This window comes from Manacus candei, unplaced genomic scaffold (genome assembly GCF_025592945.1).
Source record: "Manacus candei isolate 608988 ecotype Guabito, Panama unplaced genomic scaffold, ASM2559294v1 h1tg000045l, whole genome shotgun sequence".
Classification (NCBI taxonomy): Eukaryota; Metazoa; Chordata; class Aves; order Passeriformes; family Pipridae; genus Manacus; species Manacus candei.
The window spans coordinates 1,474,164-1,489,831 of record NW_026138093.1 but is presented as its reverse complement, the minus strand read 5'-3'; positions in this window follow the sequence as shown (position 1 = coordinate 1,489,831).

Here is a 15,668-nt window from a genome sequence, read left to right as displayed (position 1 = left end):
ATGCAGAAAATTATGCTACGTTGACCCTAAAACCCCAAAGCCCACAAATCTTTATTAGTAGACACACTGTTCCAAAAAAATAAAGGCGCGTGGAGGCATAACATTGGGTGCGAGTGGTGTTTTTTGTAAAGGGAGTACCTTTATGTGGGCCCCCACCATCTCGTCTTTGAAATGGTAACACCTTATCCCACTGTCTACAAGCAGTAGATATCCCCTGCTATCCTATACACAAGGTCAGCTTTTCTCTGTAGTTTCAAAGGAAATACATCTCTTGGCTCAGAGTCATAGTGATTGATTCTTTTCAGCTGACCACCTCCCTGAGGCTTTTCCAGGACCCAGCTCAGGAGAGCGCTGCTAAAAGTCCAGCTGTGTGATTTCAAGAGCCAGATTGGCTCCTGAGACCTTCCATAATCACTTGGAGCATTGTTGGTTAAATTCTGCCATAACTACTCACATTGTTAGTATGAAAAAGGAAGAATGGGAAAATTTCTGGTTTTAATGGAGTAAGCTGGGCAAATGAAAAAAAGCAAAGGCATGTATATAATTTACAGTGACTGCTGAAGTATGTAAATATTAATTCTAGTCATGTTTGCTGGGTGTGCTTCTGGCACAGGAACACCATAGCTGGGGCTGGGGACAGCACTGATGGCAGTGATGAGGAATGGGGGGGATGCCCTTCCATCCTGCTGATATCTGAAGTGGTTTCCATGGCTGTAGTCAAAATAGGAGACAGTGTCCTGGTGACACTGGCATGCCAGGCAGTCTCTATGGTGTTGGCTAAAAAAAGTAGGACACCTAGTTTTCTTTAGGTGTCTGTGCTGTTTCTGAGCAGCGGTAACGAGGGCTGGGACTGATGTGGCAGAGGGGCGGGTGTGGGGTTGTTGTGGCTCCGTCCCTCAGGAGCTGAGGGTGCCCAGCACAGGGTGTGTACTCGGATCAGAGGAGAGGGGTTTGTGGCCCCGCTCTCTGTGGTGAGCCTGGTGGGTGAGCTCCCCCTGGGCCAGGCCACGTCAAGGGCTGATGAGAACAGAGGTGTTGTTTGTGGAATGGCGGCAAGCGAGATGCGGGGCGCCAGCAGCCACCTCGGGGGGGCTGAACCTCGCCGTGCAGGCAGGCGAGGGTACGAAGAGATGTCTGGAGAAGGGTCTGGCAGAGAAGGTGGTGTCGGCCCGAGCAGGGTCGGGGCTGGGCTGGGGCGGGCGGAGGTGGGCTTGGCCCGGCCTGGTGGCAGTGGAAGGGGGCGGTGGCCGCTCCCGCCTCTCCCTGAGCAGTGAGCGGGCGGCCATGTTGTGCCGGCGGCGGGAGGAGGGAGTTGAGATGTTGCACAGTCTGTGACAATGAAGGCAAGACCAGCCTGAGGATAATGAGGGGACTGAGCCTGTGAGACCCAAGACTTGTGTTCCTGATGTTAAATCCTGAAATGTCTAAAGCTGCAACTTTTAACTGACCTGCTCTTCAAAAAACAGCAAAATTAAAGATTAAAATTAAACCCCACTGTGTCAGGAGCAGATCTTGGCTGACCTGCATGTTCCATGCTAAATACAAAATTGAGCACTTCAGTCATAATGGTCTGCACCTTTCCTGGATTGCCCTGATGCTGTTTGTGCTGAACAGGCATTACAATAAAGGCAGTTTTACCTGTCCCTTGTTTACTTTTCTGAGCTCTTTGGAGCTGTCTTTTCTTGTAAGAGCAATATGTGGTTATCTGTGTTTGGTGGTAATTTCTCAAGGGATTTGTGTACAGGACGGGGCCTGAATTTCTTGGGTGGTTTGCACCACCAAGGTTCTTTGATAACTCATTCCCTGGTGATACTTGAAAGATTTTTATAAAATGTCTTTTGTAGCATATGCTGTCATCTGTAATGCTTGGTTGGTTTTTTTTCATTCAGGGATGGGACTTGTGTAATACTCACAGGCTAATGCTTGGTCCTTAGGATTTCTTTATTATTTTAAATTTTAATTTACTAGGATTCCTTAATTATTTTTAATTTTAATTTATTAGGATTTCTTTATTATTTTTAATTTTAATTCAAGTGCTTTAGTATCCCATTTTCCCTGCAGATGTCTGGAGGAATTGATTTGCTCACTGTAAGGAAAATAGCTGCTCTTGGTTGAAGGGCTTGGTAAGTTGTTCTTCCTTAATAACATTTACTTTTTAGCTTTTTAAAAAGAGACCTTCACAAAGGTCTGGCTTTGCACAAAATGATATGTAATACCAGGATGGTTTTCTGCCTGTTTGGTTTTATTTATTTTTAAATTAAACTGTGAGCTGATAGACTTCAGATCATTCCTCACATAGTCAAAAAACACAACATTGGCAGGCTTGAGTAGAAAAATTAAAATTAATAATTAATAATTAAAAAATTATTCATCTCTACTGGATGAATACAGGAACAGAATCTTTTCCAGTTTTCCTTCACTAAAAGGAATTTGGTCTTGACCTTTTGTTGTCCCTGCCACATTTTGTGACTTTGGACCAGTTTTATCACCAAGTTCAGTCCAGAAGCAAAAAAGTGGAATTCATGAATTGGAGGAATTCAGTTTTTAATGCGTGTCCATGAGCTTAGTTTTGATGCTTTTTGGCAAGTATTGAATCTCTTCTGCTCCTGGGCTCTGTGAGTTTTATTACTTTGTTACTTCAGAAGTCTTAAACTGTTTTTCCCACTGCAGGTCTGTGTAGAACAGCAGATTTCTTGCCATGTTTCTCCTTCCAGCTCTTCCTCAAAACTCTTCCTGTGCCATCCACTGACGCCTTTCTAGCCCCCAGTCATCTGCTCGAATCTCTAAAACATGTGACTCATGTTCCATTTTTATATTCATCTTCACATGACTCCTGAATCTTTCTGGGTGCATTTTTGTTTGTTTTCTCACTGGGTTGTAAATGAGCTGTTGTCACATCTGGTTTCTTGGGTAGGACTTTGGCCTTTCAGTTACACTCCGAGTAATTCTTCCCTCCTTTTCTGGTTTCTAATCCTTACCTAAAGGAAGGGGTTGAATGTGAAAGCCTTAATTTACTTAGTGAAACAGTTGTCTACAAAAGAAGTTGCTTCAAACACCAATTGCAAAAGCATCCAAATGTGTGGATCCTGAAAGATCCAGTATTGCCCTCTCTGGTTAGCACAGATAATGTTTAGTTGAAACACTGATGTTTATTTTCATTTTTTTTAAGAGAAGAGGGAAAATACTTGAAAACACTTTATTGAAGCTTTATTGAAGTTGACATACTTTGCTTAATGCAATAGAGTTTATTATTTCAAAATACCACCCAAAAAAGAGTGCATCTGTGAATAAAGTCACATCTTACCGGGAATTCCTCTCTAAATGTGAGAAACCTGGCAAACAGCCTTAGCTAAAAATACCCAAACCTACATGAGTTGTGCTTTGACTGCTGTGCTTACAGAACATCTGATGGTGGTAAAATATAAATATGTAAAAAATGTTTAAATAAAATAAATGTTTAAATAAAATGGTATCCAAATAGAAATTCAAATTCCTATGCCTTATATATATATAAAAAATATAAATAAAAATATAAAAAATGTTTAAATAAAAAAAATTTTTAAATAAAATGGTACCCAAATATAAATTCAAATTCCTACGCCTTAAATATATAAAAAATATAAATACGTAAAAAATGCTTAAATAAAATAAATGTTTAAATAAAATAAATGTTTGAATAAAATGGTACCCAAATATAAATTCGAATTCCTACACCTTAAATACATTAAAAAACCATATAAATAAAGGTATAAAAAATGTTTAAATAAAATAAATGTTTGAATAAAATGGTATCCAAATATAAATTCAAATTCCTTTGCCTTAAATATATTAAAAAATATAAATATATAAAAAATGTTTAAATAAAATAAATGTTCAAATAAAATGGTATTCAGCAAAAAACTGAAGAGAAAACCTTTGTAAATTTTGTTTCAGAATCGTTGCCTTGACCCTTTGGTCGAGGTTGGGAATGGTTTGTCTCCCTTGGCAGGGAGGGTCAGTACTCTTTGTCATTCTGACATGACTGCCCAGGTCCCTGATTTTATCGTGGCCAAAATACTGGGCTTGGAAACCAAAGCAGGAGCTGGTAGAGAACAGCAGCTTGAAAAATGGGCTGATGCCTAATTGATGTGGCAGAAGGAATGAAAGACTCGTGACAGCTAAGAAAAAAATTGGGCTTTTCAGTGTCCACCTCAAGTTAGGATGACTGCCTGTGTCTTAGTGGAGGAAGATGTTTTTGTAACTTTATTGAAACTTGTTAGTAAAATGTGCCTGAATTCCTAAGGAAACAACCACTGTGAAATCTTTTAAACCAAATGTAGATTTCCAAAGTGTAGAAGTTGCTATTAATATTTTGGCCATTCCTGTGGCATCTTTTTGCTGTATGAATAACTCTGAGAACAAGAACGTGTTCTTAATTATAACACATTATCAGGTCTGTTTACTGCTAATTATTTTACAAGGTTGAGAGAAGAGTTTAAGATGGAAGTTGTGGGGTTACTTGCAAAGTTTTTTGGTACAACCAATGCAGTTGAACCTGGTGGGGAAATTTGCCCTTAAGTTGGTTTTGGTAGATCTCATGAGTGTCTAAGGCAGAGGCCAACCCAACTGGAAAGAGCCTTTCAAGGGTGACTAAGATGTAACTAAATTACCTTTTTGAGAGGTGGGGAAAGTTGATGTCAGGAATTAAATTTCCTTATGTTAAGCTTAGTAAAAATATAATAATATATAAATATTAAAATTATTTTAATGGTCTTATTTATGGGGTTTTCACTGTGCTTATGTTAGTACTTCTGAGTGTTTGATTGTGACAAAAATGGACAGCTTTGTGGTGTGGGTTTTTTTTATTTTTCATGTTTTGTTACTTTGGTCAAGGCATTAACATTAAAAATCATTCAAAATTTTAATTCATCTTCAAACACCAAAATAGATTTGAAATGAGGTTAATGAGAACAGTGGGGGGAAAAAAAAAACCTGAGCCCAAAACCAAAACAACCCCAAAACCTGTTCATTTTCCCATTGTATTTTAAACAAGGAAGTCTGTAGAGCAGCAGAAAACAGGACACGTGGGCAGGTGTGAAAGTCAGACTGGGGCTTGTTGCACTGGTTCCAGTGCTCTTTGCTTCAGTGTAACTGGTCATTTTGAGATGAGACTGGGGAAACTGGGCTGCCAGGGCAGAGACCACTGGCTGGCCCCACTGGTTTTTGCTGGGCAGTGGGTAATTTCTGCCTCACTTGTCAGAACCAGCCCACGGTTATCAGGGAATGGGGTAGTGGTGAATTTGGCTTTCAGACTGAACTGAGGTTAAACTTAAACATATCAAAAGAATAAATTGATGTTGGAGTGCAGATACTCAAAATCCTGAAGACCTTTTGAAACCTTGTTTTGCGTGTCAATTCTACGGCCAAAGCTCTTCCTGCAGTCGGGGCACTGGTGGGGCTTCCCTTACTGGTGGGTCTGTTGGTGTTTGGTCAAGGTAGAGTTTCGGGTGAAACTCTTCCCACACTCCCCACACTTGTAGGGCTTCTCCCCGGTGTGGATGAGCCGGTGGGTGACGAGGTGGGAGTTCAGTTTGAAACCCTTCCCGCAGTCGGTGCAGCGGAAGGGCCTCTCATCCGTGTGTGTCCGCTCATGCAGGAGGAGAGCTGAGCTGGTCTGAAACCTCTTCCCACATTCCAAGCACTTGTAGGGCCGTTCCCCGGTGTGGATGAGCTGGTGGGTGCGGAGGTTGGAGCTGCTCCTGAAGCTCTTCCCACATTCCCCACAATTGTACGGCCGTTCCCCAGTGTGGATGCGACGGTGTTGGATCAGGTGGGAGTTCCTGTTGAAGCTCTTGAGACACTCCCCACACGTGTAGGGCCGTTCCCCAGTGTGGATGTGCTGGTGTCTGAGCAGGTCTGTGCTCTTCCTGAACCTCTTCCCACATTCCAAGCACCTGAAGGGCTTCTCCCTGCTGGGAGGCTGATCAGGGACCACCAGGTCAGAGCTCCCCCTCAAGCTCCGGCCGCCTTCCCAGCACAGGCTGGCTCTTTCCTCCTCAGAGCACCCTGGGCTGGCTTTGGAGCCCCTCCTGCGGGGGGATCTCCGGCCCTTTTCCTCCCCGCTGCCTTCCTGCGCCGGGGAGCCCTTCAAAACGGCCTCTCCCACCAGGGTCTCACGGGGGGATTTGTCCTCCGGGCTCTCCGTCCTCAGCTCGGGGCCTGGGGCAGGAAGCAAGAAGGACAGGCAGGGGATTTGCCTCCGGCCCACAGGGAAGGCCAAGGACATCCCCCCAACTCCGGCCCCGGCAGGACGGCGGCGCCAGCGGGGTTGTCCTGCAGCCGGGGCCATGCTGGGCTGACAGAGCCAGCACAACACCCGCCCAAAGGGACACTGACTTCCTCCTCACCTGCCTGGGGGGCCCAAGGCATCTTCCTCTTCCTCGCAGCCTCCTCCTCCATCCACCCAAGCTTTGGGAAGGACAAATCCTGATGGGGGGGAAAACAAGCTCTGAGCGCGTTGGCTTGGGGGTTCCTCCTGCCCAAGTCCATCTCTAGAACTCACTGGGCATCCTGTGTCCATAAAAACCTCCAAAACACCAAGACTCAGCCCAGAAAAACCCAAATCATCGAGATTCAGGCAAAAGCCTATAAGAAATAGTGAGAAGACTCCTGCCCCCCCAAACTGAAAAAAGTTGAGATTCACCTAAAAAATACTCTAAAATATGAAGATTAGCCCAAAAAAATTCTCCTAAGATTTCCCCTTCTCTGGTTTCCCCCCTCTAGGGTTCAGAGAGTCTCCCCTGTCTGGGATGCTGGGGGTTCTACCTAGAGATGCTGGGAGTGTTGGGGGTCTCAAGGGTCCCTTCTCCTCTGATTCTCGCCTTCGGGATGCTGCATTCCCAGAAATTCCCCCTCTCCAGGTTCTCCATTTTGTTGTCCTAGGGGATCCCAGGGGTCCCCACTGTCCAGGCTTCCCCTTCTCCGTGCCCCCCCTCTCCAGGCTCTCAGGGCTCTCGAAGCTCCTCCCTATCTCCAGCCTCCCTCGCTCTCCAGGAATCAAGGCATGGGGACACCGAGGCACCCCCACGGCAACCCCGCTCCTGCTCTCCCCACTCCCCTCAGCCACCCCTCCCACCCCTTTCCCATCAGCCCCCAAACCCCTGCTCCCCCCAGCTCCCTTTGGGGGTGACCCACCCGCTCTTTTCACTTCTCTCTGTACAAAATTGCTTCCCAATATCCAACCTAAACCTCCCCTGGCACAGCTCCAGACCCAGCCCTCTTGTCCTATTGCTGCTTCCTGGCAGAACAGCCCCACCCCCACCTGGCTCCAACCTCCTGGCAGGGACTTGCAGACAGTCAGGAGGTCTCCCCTGAGCCTCCTCTTCTCCAGCCTCAACACCCCCAGCTCCCTCAGCCTCTCCTCACACCACTTGTGCTCCACTCCCTTCCCCAGCCTCGCTGCTCTTCTCTGCTCCTGCTCCAGCCCCTCCAGGGCCTTCCTCAACTCAGGGGCCCAGAGCTGGACACAGCACTCCAGGGGTGGCCTCACCAGCGCTCAGTCCAGCCCAACAATCCCTTCCCTGCTCCTGCTGACACACTCTTCCTCACACAGGTCCCTGGTTCTGCAGGAGCTGCAGATGCTCAAGGGGCAGCAGGACCAAGTCAGGGGCCTGGGGGGGCCTGGGGGGCTTTGGGGTCCGGGAGGGTCCTGGGGGAGCTGGGGAGGGGCTTTGGGGATTGAGGGTACAAACCAGCACAAACCAGTACAGACCAGTACAGACCAGTACCTCCTCACTGCTCCCCAAATCTCTCCTGGAGCTGGGCCACCTTGTCCTGGGACACCTGAGCCCCCCACCCAGTGCCCTCCCAGTACAGCCCAGTGCCCCCAGTACAGCCCACTGTGTTCCTGTGCCCCCCCCCCCCCCCTTGAGTCCAAAGTAAAGGGAGAAGGGAAAAAACCTGCTGGTGGGAGAGCTGTTGCAGTCTGGTCAAAAGTGGTGATTGCAGTCCAGTTGAGGGTGGTGGTCTCAGTCTGGTTGAGAGCGATGAGCTGCAGTCTTCCTCTCCTCTGGATCCCACGAGTGGTAGAAAAGCTCTGAAACTCCAGGTTTATATATTCTCCAGTTCAGGCAGGAATGGTCAATCCTTCCCTCAGAGCAGGGAATTCCATAAAAGGAATGGTCAATCCTTCCCTCAGAGTGGGGAATTCCATAAAAGGGTATGAGGATGCTCAGAGTGGGGAAATTCCATAAAAGGGTATGAGGACAGGAACATCCCCCAACAGGCAGGCCCTCCCCCCCCTTAACAAGAGTTTCTGGGAAATGGCATGGAGGGCCATAGAATACACAGGTTTGGGCTATACCTATCCAGTGATGAATCGGTCCCAGTTGTTCTAACTAGGACACCACTGCTCTAATTCCAAGCCAGAAAAAGCCCAAACCCAGAACTCCAGACTCTTATTTGTCCTGCAATACCCACCCCAATCCCAAATCTGTATTACCAGTATGAAAAGCCAAGCTTTAATCCTAACCCAGCCTAAAAATCTCTTCCCCTAATCATGAACCAGACACTGCCAGCAGAACAACAAACCTCCCAAAGTTCTGCCTAATCCCCACCCTGAGATCTAAACCCCAAGCCCTGACCATTAAGCACCCCCACAGCCCTTGGGAGCAGGGCAAGGACCTGGAGGGCCCAGAGCAGGCCCAGGGGGTTGGCAGAGGAATGGGAGGTGACCTGGATCTGCTCAGCTCTGCAGTGACCCCCAGGAGAAGGGCCTGGGCTCTGGCAGGGATGTCCTGTGGCACAGGGGCTCAGGATCCAAGTTCAGAAGGCCAAGTGCCCATGGCAACAGCCAGAGCTGGTGCAGAGACATCAGGGAGGGTCTAGAAATGCTGCTGGGAGGGGGTGGGAAAGCAGGAGGGGTGTGTGCAGCCTGCAAGGCCAGAGCAGCAGCAGGGCCAGGGCAGGACAGCCTGCAGGAGAGATGGCCAAGGGCTCTGGCAGGGCTGCAAGGCCCAAAGGCACCCAGGCCTTTGTCCCCTTGCCTCTGGCAGCTGCCTCTGCCACTCAGGCCACCACAAGACACTTGCCTGGCAGGTTCTGCCCTTGGTTTCTGCCTCGCCCCTCCCTCAGGAGCCTGGCAGGGGTTGCCCAGTTTTGGGCCTTTGTTGTTCCTCCCCCTCCCATCCCAGTGCCCCCCAACCAGCCCTGAGCCAGCCGGGAGGGACAGGATCTGCTGGGCCAGGGCCTGGGGCTCAGGCCTTGGCCTTTGTGCTCCACAAAACCAAGGCAGGCTTTGCTCAGCATTGCAGGGGCCTGCCCAGAGCCTTTGTCTGCCTGCACTCCTGGCCTCCAAGGAGCTGCTCCAAGGAGTCCCTGGGGAGGCTTTGGCAGTGCCTGCCCTCAGTGGGGCCCAGTAATGCTTCAGCCTTTGTGTCCCTGCTGGCTGGGATTCACTCCCTGCCCCAAAGGCACCCAGTGTGTCTGAGAAGCCCTGGGTGGTGCCTGTCCCACAACTGCTGGGAATGGGGAGGGGGTTCCTGCACAGGCCCTGTGCTGTCCAGGGCAGCTGCTGCACTTGTGCTGCAGAGCCCTGGCACCTCCCCTGGCACTACAGGCCCCTCTTCGGCTGTTCAATCCAGGCTCAGCTGCCCTGAATTAGGTTCAGCAGTGAAGGGATGTCCATGAGACAACTGCCATTGTACTCTGAGGACATGTAAAAAATACCTGATAAAGAACAGGAGAGAGACCTCTCTCCCTGTGCCACCTGACTCCATTTGGTCACCTGAAGACCTCTAGGGGCTGCCCTGGACAGAAGGAACAGTAACAGGTTCCCCTGTCCTACATGTGGGCACCTTCTACCACTGAAGTTGGCCAAAGCAATGTCCCAGCAGCCTCCAAGAAGATCCCACAGTTGCTGCCCTGTCCCTAGGAACTGCTCCATTGCAGCCTGCAGTTCCCAGCAGGAATTTCGGTCACCTCTGGCCCCTCCGAAGGAACCAGGGCTTTGTGTCCCAGCAGGTCATTCCTGGCTTTGGTCTTCATTCAGTCCTATGGGAGCGGGGACAAGGAGTCACCTGCAGGGGCCTGTTTTGGGCCCACTGAAGTGGGGCAGGAGGAATCCCAGCCCATGGGGGTTGTGGAGGGAGCTGAGTGTCCTTCTGGCCCCAGGTCTGCAGAGCTACAAGGAGACACCTCTGTTGACTCAGCTGAGTCCTTCCCTCAGTGCAGGTGAAGGAGATCCCTCCTGGGCACTTTCTGGGTTTCGTGTCTAATGATGTGATATGAAAAGGGGACTCTTGGACTTAACTCTGAGTCTCTTTGGAGAAATGACAGTGCTGAAAGAAGTGTCTGTGCCCAGCTGAGAGAAGGCACATCATTATTTCCTTCAGCTGTGTGCCCGGAAGGTTCCCCTGGAGCCCCAGGGACAGCTGGAGGGAGCCCAGAGGGGCAGAGAAAGGGCTGCCTGGGGCTGTTGCTGTGCTGCTGAGCTGGGCCGGGCTCCTGGCACACAAGGAGCTCCTGGCAAGCAAGAAGAGCTTCAAAGAGACAGCTCTGCTGGTGAGCAGCTCCTCTGCACAGCCCAGCAGGGCTGAGGGCACTGCCAGGGCAGCTCAGGGACACCAGCAGGGCACAGACAGAGCTTCAAGGGGCTTAGCACTGGCAGGAGGGCTGAGAGCTCCCTGCAGGAGGAATCTTGGTAGGGCTGCACATGGTGAGTCTGTGGCTGCAGGGCAGTGCAGGGGCAGCTCCTGGAGGCATCTCCTAAAGCTGGCCCAGCCCCAGATGATGGGATGGGTGAGCAGGGGGCTGTTTTGGGGCACTTTGGAAGAGCTGTGAAGCCGGGGGTGCAGCCAGGGGTGCCCAGGGCTGTGGGGCAGAGCAGGGTCCTGCAGCCCAGGGTGCTGTGCTGGGCAGGGACTCTGCTGCCTGCCAGGGGCAGCTCTCAGCCGGCCCGGGGAGCTGCTGCCAGGGCTGGGGGAGAAGGGCTGTGGGCAAGGAGCAAACCTGGCAGCTGAGGGAGGATCTTTTCCATGTCTCCCTGTTGCAGGGTCAGACCTGCTCACAGCTCCAGACCACTATACCATATTGAATGGGGAATTTTTTGTAAATCTAAGAAAAGACAGGGGCTACAGGAAAGGAATTAGTTATAATGTGCGTTTCCTGCTTAGGCATTGTAGCACAGACATTGTTCTCTCAGTTCAGGAGGCTGCACTGAAATTCCAACTCTTTTACTCTCACAGATGAATATTTCAGGCAGGATCAGAAATGAGCACAGGATCCTGGGCAGTGCTGAGCCTTCCCTTGGGGGTGGGCACTCTCCTGTCCCAGCCCTTGGCTTCTCTGCAGGAGGGCTCCTGTCCTGCTCTGTCCAGCACAGCTGCACCTCTGGGCTGGCACAGGGGACACTTCCCAGAGCTGCCCTTTCCAGCAGCACTGCCCTGCTCTCAGCACAGATCCTGGTGGGATTTTTAAAGAAGAATCTGTGTGTGAAGTCATCTTCAAGGCAGCCCAAGGGAAAGTGCAGGGCAGATGGGAAACAGGTTGAGAGGCACTGCAGCTCTCCTGGCTCTGCAATAAGCAATGGAGAGCTCAGCCCTTCTGCCTGTCCTGTCTCAACACTCATCAGATTTGTCATCAGAAAAATTTGACCCTAAAAAAACACCCCCCAAGTGTTATGACTGTAACCAAAAAACCCAGTCAAAATTTTTTTTAAGGATACACTCTACCTCTCTTTTGCAGCCCAAATTGCACCAAGACAACAGCACAGGAATTGAACTTTTCCATTAAAGGTAGGTTCCATGTGACATCCCCTGTGATCAAGAGAGCTGTCCCAAACCAGCTCCATGTCTGCACTGCAGCAGAGCAAAGATGAGTCCTTGGCAGCACATGGCCAGAGCTCCTGCTCCTCACAGCACTCTCAGAGAGCACAAACCAGAGAAAAGAAATGCCTTGACTTGGAGGGGATTTCCCTGAAAACTGGACTGGCTTTGCTGAGAGGGGGCTGTCTTAATTGTTCCCTGTGCTTTCCTTTTCTGAACAGACCCTGTCCTAAGAAACAGCAAATGCCCAACAGCAGCTCCCTCACCCAGTTCCTCCTCCTGGCATTTGCAGACAGGTGGGAACTGCAGCTCCTGCACTTCTGGCTCTTCCTGGCCATCTCCCTGGCTGCCCTCCTGGCCAACGGCCTCATCCTCAGCGCCGTAGCCTGTGACCACCACCTGCACACCCCCATGGGCTTCTTCCTGCTCCACCTCTCCCTCACAGACCTGGGCTGCATCTGCACCACTGTCCCCAAAGCCATGCACAATTCCCTCTGGGACACCACAACCATCTCCTACACAGGATGTGCTGCACAGGCCTTTTTCTTTTATTTCTTCATGTCAGCAGAGTTTTCCCTCCTCACGATCATGTGCTACGACCGCTACGTTGCCATCTGCAAACCCCTGCACTACGGGACCCTCCTGGGCAGCAGAGCTTGTGCCCACATGGCAGCAGCTGCCTGGGCCACTGCCTTTCTCTATTCTCTGCTGCACACAGCCAATACATTTTCCCTGCCCCTGTGCCAGGGCAATGCCCTGGGCCAGTTCTTCTGTGAACTCCCACACATCCTCAAGCTCTCCTGCTCACACTCAGGCTACCGCAGGGAAATTGGGCTCATTGGGGTTAGTGCCTGTTTAATATTTGGTTGTTTCATTTTCGTTGTTTTCTCCTATGTGCAGATCTTCAGGGCTGTGCTGAGGATCCTCTCTCAGCAGGGACAGCACAAAGCCTTTTCCACCTGCCTCCCTCACCTGGCTGTGCTCTCCCTGTTTATCAGCACTGGCATGTTTTCAAACATCAAGCCCCCCTCCATCTCCTCACCATCCCTGGATCTGGCCCTCTCAATTCTGTACTCAGTGGTGCCTCCAGCACTGAACCCCCTCATCTACAGCCTGAGGAACCAGGAGCTCAAGGATGCCCTGAGAAAAATGATGACTGGATGCTTTTCAGGAGCAATAAAGTGCCTGTTTTCTGGTGTGTAGCATTCAGAATGGGACTGCTTATTGGCCCAGCCTTCCTACTCAGGTTTTTCATGGAGGTCATTGGGTTCTTCTGGCAATAATTTTCTGTGCAATTAAATATTATTATACATCTGCCTTCTAATTTAGTGTCTACCCATTGAATTTGACCCAGAGATGTAAAAATGATGAATTGTGCTCTCTGAGCATTTAAACAAAATAAAGGACCCTGCAGTGCCTTCTTTGTCCAAGACCCTTCTTCTAAGATGTTCCTAAAGGAGAGCACACTGCAGGACAGGGTGTATTTGCAAACAGGAAGGGGGCAATAATCCCAGCCCAGCAGCACTGCCAGGGAGCAGCAGTGCTTGGTCTTCCCAGAGCTGCTCTCTTGCCACTTCCACACTGTCCTCCTGAGCCCCTTTCTCACTGTAAGGCCTGAGTGCTCTCTGAGCACAGTCCTGTGGGTTGGAAGCCCTTGGAGCACAGGCAGGGACAGGCCCTGGGAACTTGTGAAGCAGAGCTGGGCTCCCTTACAGCATCTCCAGGATGCTTTGGGATCTTCTGAGGGCAGTGCATGTACTGGGTCACTTCTTCTGTGGCCTTGCTCCAGAGCTGGAACTCTCCTGCAGTGTCCCCATGACACTCCTGCTCTCTGCTTTCCAGGTTCCATTTTTAGATCCAGTCTTCCCCTCCTGTTCACAGGGACATCCTGGGAGTGCTTCAGAGCTGCCATCCTGGGGCAGCTCCTGCCCAGCGTGGGCAGGCACAAGGTCTCTCCACCTGCTCCTCTCACCTCCCCAGTGCCACTGTTTTCTGCAGATTCCTCCTCCTTGCCCAGCACAGCCCTCCTGGCACAGTTGGACACAGCCCTTGTTCTACCCCCTCCTCAGGCACCTGCCCAACCCCCTCAGCTCCAGCCTGATGGCCACAAACCTTCAGGGCAGGGAGGCACTGGGGAAAATGCTGAGGAAACCTTTCAGCTGCACTCAAATCCAATTGGAGGGGTTGACCTCGAGGAAGAAATCCCTTCCCGTTCTCCAGAACCACCAGGGCAGCCTGTGTTCTGTCCTGGGCACTCCTCTGGAAGTGTGGGCTATGGAAAAGGTTTTGGTGTCAGGGATATTGAGAAGGCTGGGCAGTGTCACTGGGAGACCTCTCCCAAACCCTTGGAAAGGCCAGAGCCATCCCAGAGCTTCCTGGGGCCTTGGCAAAGGCAGACATAGAACCAGTCTGCAAACAGGGCAGCAAGGAGGGTTGGCAGAGTTCCAGACTGCTCAGGCTCAGCAGGGAAGGGGATAGGGCAAGTCCTCCTGCAGCCATTGCCAGGCATTGGAAGGACAAGGCAGGGATTGCAGAAACCCTGTGGGAGGGAATAGAGGATGTTCTGTGCCCAGACTTTATCAAGGCCTTGACATGGCCTCCTATGGTCTCCTTATGGCCAGATTGTTGAGCTGGACTGAAGAAGTGGAAGATGTGGTGGTGAGAATTTGGCTGAATGAAGAGTGTCAAATCAAATCCATGGTACAAAGTCCTCTTGGTAGCAACTTCCTTATGAAATCCCTCAGTGATCAGCCCTTGAACACCACTGTAGAACATCTTTATTATCACTCTGTACATTGGGACAAAATGTATTTTCAAATCCTTTGTGGATGATGCCAAATTTCAGGGAGCCCTTGAAATGGTTTAAAGACACGTATTGGGGTGGGAACTCCAATCAAATGAACTCACTCCCCTTTTATTCCCCACCAATACAGGGAGACAAAATACAAGGAGGCATAAGTAAAAAAATAACAGTTTACTGACAAGAAATATAGTAGCAAAAACAGCAATACCAACAGAACTATTCAAAGCAACAGCAGAGAGAGAAATTGCCTCCTCTCTACCCATCTGCCCCAACCCCCTTTTGTAAACAGATGAAACCAGGGATCAACACGTGCCTCCTTTCCCCATTTTCCCCCTGAATGAACAAAGAACAAAAAACAAAACCAGGGGAGAGAGGGGGCAAAGCAAGATGTGGAAAACTCTCTGGTCTGAGATCAGTTGTGCTGCCCAAGAACACGCTGACTCCAGAGGTGTCCAAGCGGGGCAGAGCCGGCGACTCCGTTCCGTGCGGCGGCGGGGGGGAGGCAGCGGCTCTGCTTGATTCCATGGAGTTCTGGGCAGGCACAGTGGGCCCTTGGTTCCAGGAGGGTCTGAGATGTCTCAGGGTTCCTTTTGTTCCAAAGAGACACCGCATGTCACAATGGTCCCTTGGTTCCATGAGATTCCACAGTGTCCCTGCATTCCTTTGGTTCCATGAGGCCCTGCAGTGTCACGGTGCCACTTGATTCCGTGATGGTACAAAGAATCAGAATGGCCCCATGATTTAAGGCCAACTGCACATGGGGCTGCCTTAGGGGGAGTGTGGGCACCCAGACAAGGGAGTTGTCACCCCCCTGGACTCAGCCCTGGGGTCACCACATCTGGACTGGTCTGTCTGTCTGTGAGGTTCCCCATTCTGGAGGAATGAGGAAGAATAGGAGAGGGTCTAGAGGAGATCTGACAGGATGGAGCTTTTCTCTGTATTGGAAATAGAATAAAATCTCCACAAAGAGTAGCATTGAAGGTTGGGACTGAAGGTGAGGAACAAGAAATATCACTCAACAGAGACCCTTGTGCTGCAAGAGATCACCCAGAGGGAGTCAGGAT